General features: G+C 39.2%; 1 pseudogene; it reads right to left on the minus strand.

Annotated features, from left to right (window-relative positions):
• Positions 1-1,578: 1,578 nt before the first annotated feature.
• Positions 1,579-5,374, minus strand: LOC145717981 (small ribosomal subunit protein uS5 pseudogene; annotated as a pseudogene).
• Positions 5,375-7,162: the final 1,788 nt, after the last annotated feature.

Genomic DNA, 7,162 nt, shown 5'->3' on the forward strand with positions numbered 1-7,162 from the left:
ATCTCCAGACTTTTCTTTTTTATGTTTATTCCAATTTCCAGGCATAATCAGCTTCTTGTTTTGCACCATTTGTATTTGCATGCCTCCTCGAAGCTGAGGAATAAACGCCTGTTTCATTGCTATTTCCCTAGGTTATTTTGGTTCAGTGGTCTGATGTGTGTAACGCTTCATAAAATTAAGAAATATCTTATTAATGCCTTCATTTCCCCTTCAGGTTTTTTATCTGTATGATCTATGCTACAGATTACACTTACTGTAAACTTAATCTATTTTTAATGACACTTGCCAAGAAAACCATGGCTTTATTTTTCTGTTTACTTGGTAGTTGCCGAGCAAATAGCAGCGGTCTATCACTGATTCGGAAGGAAGGTGACATGTTAAATTTCACCATTTATCAGTTTTCCCTATGTAACTGGCATATCAAAGAACAGTGCATTTTAAATCATCTAGTGCTTGCCCGGGGTTTCTTTTTTTATGAGACAAAGAAAAAACTTAGTTGGAATTTTACAGCATCTTTGAAAAGGAGTTGCAGCTTCATAATAATGACTTATATTTTTAGAGTGCTTTAACATTGACAAAGCACTTTCAAAAAAATAATCTCATTTCTTCTTCACAAGAACAAAGCCATTCAGTATATTGTTTAGAAGATGGCCTCTGAAGCCAGGCTTCCTAATTTCAAACCTCTCCTCTTTCATTTTTTATCTATTAATATGACCCAGGGCAGTTCACTGAACTTTTCTCTGGGTCACAGTGTCTTCTTTTGTCCAGTGAGGATGATAATAGTGCCTATAGATTTGTTGTGTGCATGAAATGAGAGAATCATTTATATCTGTTAGTTATTGCCACAATAATATGTGTACTGATATAAATCTTCTAGGGTATACCACTAAAAGTTTATAGCTGGAGGTTGGCTATACTAATCACACCCGGTCTCCTGAACAGGTCTAGGAGTTGGCTGGATGCCAGTTGATCTAGGATGGCCTAGGCTGGAATGACTGGATGTCCTTAACTCCGTCTAGTTGTGTCTTATTCTCTAGCAGTCTATCCTGGACAAATTCCCATGGCAAAAGAGGGCAAGTCCCATTGCCAAAGTTCACTTCAAACCTCTGCACTCTCTCACCCATGCTAATGTTCCACTGACAAAAATAAGTCAAGTTGTTGAGCTCAGAATGGAAGGACAGGGTAGGTCAGCCCACTAGTGATGTGAGTACTGAAAATATATTATTGCAAAGGACACAGATACAGGGAGGGGTAAAAACTTTGAAGCTATCATTGTAATCTACTACAACATGTGGAACATAGCAAAGTGCCTATAAGACAGAAGATTCAATAAATGTGTAGCTCTTACTATTAGGTTGATCCAAATGAAATGATCATTTTTGTAGATAAAAATGATCGAATATCAGCAATTTTGTATGATTCAACCTCAAATTACCATTACAACTTCCTATAAAAAAGAATTACCATCTACAATTTTCAGTGGAAGAGACTGAAGCCTAAGTAATTTTCAAGGTTACTCAGCTCATAAATTTTAGCCTTTTATTTCAATGTAGTCTTCTGACTCTAAATCCAGTTGTCTTCTCTTATATTACAGTAGCATTATGAGATGCTTGGTGATAGATAAATGATTGTAAGTATGACATGACTTTATATATAACAAAGAGTCATAATTTTCCAATTCTTTTTTATTTTTTAACAGGCTTTAATTCACTTTATTTTTCTTGTATAAAACTATGTGGTGGCCGCATCTGGAGCCTGGGTTCTCTGCACAGAGACTCTGGTGTGGGTCTTTGCAAGATGGTCAGTGAATTCCTGATAGGGAGACTTGGTGAACACAGTCTCTTTCCAGAGGTCTTAGGTGAGATAGCCATAGGTCTTGGAAATGGCATCAAAAGTGGCCTTGGTGAAGTCTGGGGGCAGGGATGAGGCGCACCAGCACAGAGCCACAGTGGCTAGTCACCTTGTATGGGATGGTACGGGGCTTGCTGATCTTGTTCCCCCAGTAGCTTTGCCCCACAGGGACGACGGAAAGCTTGGCCAGGAGGATGGCCCCACGGGTGGCAGTGGCTACCTCCTTTGGACTACTTAACACCCAGACCAGTGTGTCGATTATAATCTCCCATGGCAACAAATGCCTTGAACCTGGTCCGCTGGCCAGTACGGGTTTGCTTTTGCACAGGCATAACCTTCGAAACCTCATCCTGGAGGGATGGCGCCCAGGAAAAAGTCAATGATCTCAGAGTCCTTGATGGGCAGGGAGAAGAGATAGATCTCTCCTCGGGGACTTGATCGTCATGCCCTTGACCAGGCGGCCCAGCTTGGTGATCCACTCCTTGGTCTTGGCCTTGCCTCCGAGAGGCACCCCCCCACCCTGGCCCCCGACCACGGCCAAGACCAGCTCTGGGATGCCGCTGCCTAATCCTCCACTGAAGCCCTGGCGGCCTCCCATTCCAGGGCCCCTGAAGCACCGGTGTCATTCGCCATTTGGTGTTTTCTCAGCGAAGAAGCTAATTTCCCAGCTCTTTATCCTCATAAAACTTATGCCCTGCCAGTGAGTACAGACATCTGAAACACCTGCTCTTTTGCCAACACTAACCCTGTAGCATTCCATCTCCTGGTTACTAGCTCCTAGAAATAGAAATGAAGTTGATAGTAGCTAAATGCTATATTGGTACTCTCAGAAAAGCCACCTCAAAAGCAGTTGAGAATTTCTGAGTTATAGCTAAACACATTATTTCATGCTTATTTCACTTGTATTTTCCTAAACATGCTGGCTATGGTATTTTTTTCACATTTATTTCTTGTTTGTATATCTAATTATATTTAAGCCAGTTAAACAGATACATTCTGTATAAATATATATTTGGATTATTTTTACATATGTGCCTAATACATATTTAGCATTAAACTATGCATCACAGGTGCTCCTGGGTGGCTGTTGGTTAAGCATCTGCCTTTGGCTCAGGTCATGATCTCCAGGTCCTGGGATCGAGCCCCATGTCAGGCTCCCAGCTCAGCGGGGAGTCTGCTTCTCCCTCTCCCTCTGCTGCTCCCCCTACTTGTGCTCTCTCTCTCTCTCTGTCAAGTAAATAAATAAAATCTTAAAACAAACAAAACTATGCATCACAATGTTTCTAGAGATGTTCTGTGTACTGTCTTTCACATGGCCTCTACTCAACAAATTGCCTTAGATTAGTAAACAGACATATAGTTACAATACAATTGATATCCCTATGTGTGGATTTGGATGAGTCAATTAAATGAACATCCAAATCAAATTATTCTTACATTTACAAATCATGTTTCATATAGCTCAGAAGGAGAGAATATTTGTAAAGCGCAATAAGCTATTAAAGTTCCTCATTACCATATATTGCTGCTGAATTAAGTTTCCTTATCTGTCAGTTAGTATCTTATTTACAATAAATCTAATTTCATTCCCCCCTTTCTACTCCCACTAGGGTCAGGATCATGGAAGGATTCTTCATTCTCTGAAAAACTGGTAATTTCGAGACTCCAGAATTCTGTTACTTAATGCTTTTTAAATTAAATGATTGCAACGGATTTATTTTGTTGGTGTTGTCAGATCAAGAAGGACATATATTTATTACCAGTGTGAACAGCCACAGCATCTTATCAGGACTAGTGGTGCACTAAAGACTCTCACTTCTGAAGCATCCTGTTTTCTGCCTGGGGCCCTAAAAACGTGTGGGTGTGCCAGATGCCATCTAAAGGAAGTGTGAGAAGGGGACATGACATCACAGGGTCTTTAGTTGATTCCTATTTCTGTCTTGTACGGGTTGAGTGACTATGGGAAAGACATTTAAGTTCTATATTCCCTCTCTAATATTTGTATAAGCTCTAACTCACAGTGTTACTTGGCATCAAATGAGATCTTGTGCACACTTAAGTGCCACGCAGTAGTTGGTCAAGCTCTGAGTTGCAGAATCCAGAGAGTCATCTGAGAGGTATATGCTGATACATCTAGTAAAGGAGAAGATGAAAAACAGCCCACACAGCCTCTAAAACTGAGGAAGTTACCCATCAAATCTTCCCGTTATGGTACTTTATTTTAGGGGGATTCTTTTTTTGCATATTATAATTACCACAGATTATTTTGATTTGAGAATGTAGACTGCAGTGTTTTTTAAACTTCTTTTTTACTGTGATACAGCAAGAAATGCATTTTTATTTTAGATCATTATGCACATTCTGCACACATACATACACATCTGAAAGAAAAGTTTCATGAACTCTTGCTACCTGTGTTGCTGTCTAATATTTTCTACTCTGCCTTGTTTCTACTGTAATTTTTTAAAAATTTTTAAAAAATGGTTGGTCAGTATCCCAGCAGGAATGTGTCACAACATATGTTTTAAAATACTTGGAAGTAGGACAGACCAGAATTTAAATCCCAAATCATCCACTTACTCACATGGTGACTGTGAACAAATTAAACTCTCAGATTCCTCATTTTGTAGAATAAGAATTATAATAGAAATAAACCTTATCTCATAGAGACATAATGAGGATTATATCAGATAATTAATATAAAGCACAAAGTATAGTAGATGCTCATTATTTGGGGGTTTCAAATCACTACCTTTAATTGCATTAGAGATAAAGTTTTAAAAATGTATCTGACTGTATTCTATTAAATTCCGAAGGGTCAGACAATAATCTAGACAATTCAGATCTCAAATATATTACTCCCTTGACTATGTCATATAGAGAGAAATCAAATATTATTTTATTAGGTTTAATATCCATGAAGACACCAACTTAATATCTAAACACCACTGACCTAGTTTGGTGGGAAAGAGCATGAATGCTTTGGAAGCATCATTCTGGAACTTGACAAGTGCCTCACTGCACAAAGCCATTCAGGACACTGGCCTGGTATAATTTAGCTCTGTTCCCGAAAGCTCTAAATCCAGGCCAACATTTGTAAACACCATTGCACGACTGATTGCAGTGTCACCCTGTTCTCTCTTTTCCCTCCTTAACCTACTTCATTTCCCCAACATGACTCAAAGGTTAAATTTATCTGAACCTTCCAAGTGTGTTTAAGAAAAGTGTATCATTGTTAGTCACTTACCTCCCTTTGGGCTTAGAATACTTGGCCAAACCCAAATGTCATATTTCAAACCAGACCTCTCTCTGTTTACTCCTAGTGTGAGATGCAGAAATTCAACTTAATTTGTATTTTCTCCCTAATTTAGTAATGCAAATTATTATATTCTGCCTTGTAGATGATACAATGCACAATGCAACTGAGACCCTGTTGGCTAGCAACCCAGATGAGTGAATCAGTGGAGATGTTTACAGGGAAGCAAATGACATGCTTACTTAAAATTCATTTCTCTTTAATGACAAGAAAATTTAATTTCCAATTGCAATCTACAGGTGTTTGCTAACAGACCTTTCCAGCCATTATGGTGTTTCTTATCACCCACCCTCTTTTCCCATGCCTAGTACATATTGTTGACAATGGGTTTCAAAACATTTTGCTGGTATGTTATATTTCTAAGACCTATGGACTGCGTATCATGTCCTCTTGATATCATCTGAAACATAATGTGTTTTTATGAGGAAACTGGATGATTACTTAATTGCAGTGTTTCTGTTTTCACTGTACGTGCCACTGAATAGAAATGAGAGGAATATGGTCTCCTACATAAAATTCCCTCGCTAAGCTAGAAATCTGATTTTCATATCTCACTCATCAGGTGAATATAAGCCAAAAAAATCCTCCATCTGAATGGAAATATTTCATGCCTAGTCTCTGATGGAAGGAGAAGCTTATTTTGATCCAACCTATTTCAGTCACTTTTCCATTAAAAAATCTTTAAAAATATTTTTGTGACCTGGAAAATGTTCAGGCAGTCTTAAAGATGGAACAACTTTAAACTAGCAGGAAATCTCATTAATAAAATCACTTACGTGTTCTGTGTTTAATTACAAGCTCTTTGGAAAAAATATCACTGTGGAATGAGCTATACTCAGAGATTTCAATGACAGAAATTTTAGGATTTGATATCTTAATAAATTGAACCTCAGGAAAAATATGGGAAAGGTTAATCAGTCATAAAATAGTGTCTTCATTCTGTGTAGGCATTCTATATTTTTTATTATTTTATTACATCTTTGTACGCTTATAAAAGGTGTTTAGTTCTAGGGTTTCTGGGTCAATGGTAATGACCTGTCTCTGCTTAGGTTCACTGCCTATTGTATTGGGTAAACTTTTGGGCCTGTCATCTCAGTGAGGCTGCGAGTATGCTGTTGAAATGTATGTGTAATCTTGGGTGCCTGGGTTGCTCAGTTGGTGCAGCGTCTGCCTTTGGCTCAGGTCATGGTCCCAGGGTCCTGGGATCGAGCCCCGCATCGGGCTCCCGGCTCGGCAGAGAGCCCACTTCTCCCTCTCCCACTCCCCCTGCTTGTGTTCCCTCTCTCACTGTGTCTCTCTCTGTCAAATAAATAAATAAAATCTTCTAAAAAAAAAAAAGAAAAACATGTGTAATCTTAAGATACTCCAGTTTGCCCAAATACAATGAAATTGGTCATATCAGGTGTAAGAACTAGAATTTGGACCAAAGGACCAACCAAACAAAAAGTCGTAAATGGATGAAAGGGATATGACCAGAGTCATGAACTCAAGTACTTATGTGCCTGCCAAAATAACATAAATGAATGAGACTGGTTGTATGAAAGACACATTGGAAAGTGGCAGGGTCTCTGTGCCACTGAGACTGTCAGAATTTATTTGGTCCTAAGCCCAACTGCTAGGCTTATTTGAAAATGTGGGTTCAATGTTTCCAGGTCTTCCCATTTTCTATAAAAAGTCAAAAACAGATTCCTTTTTTTTTTTTTAAAGATTTTATTTATTTATTTGAGAGAGAGAGCAAAAGCAGGGAGAGCGGGAGAGGGAGAGGGAGAAGCAGGCTCCTCGCTGAGCAGGGAGCCTGATGCGGGACTTGGTCCCAAGAGCCTGGGATCATGACTTGAGCCAAAGGCAGATGCTTAACCGATTGAGCCACCCAGGCGCCCCAGAAACACAGACTTCTAAGTTGAAAATGTTGGCAGCCATTTTAAAAAATTACTTAAACAGGGGTACCTGGGTGGCTCAGGTGATTAAGCCTCTGACTTCAGCTCAGGTCATGAT

The sequence above is a fragment of the Leptonychotes weddellii genome, chromosome X, assembly GCF_054177405.1.
Source record: "Leptonychotes weddellii isolate Sample4059 chromosome X, ASM5417740v2, whole genome shotgun sequence".
In the NCBI taxonomy this organism is placed as follows: Eukaryota; Metazoa; Chordata; class Mammalia; order Carnivora; family Phocidae; genus Leptonychotes; species Leptonychotes weddellii.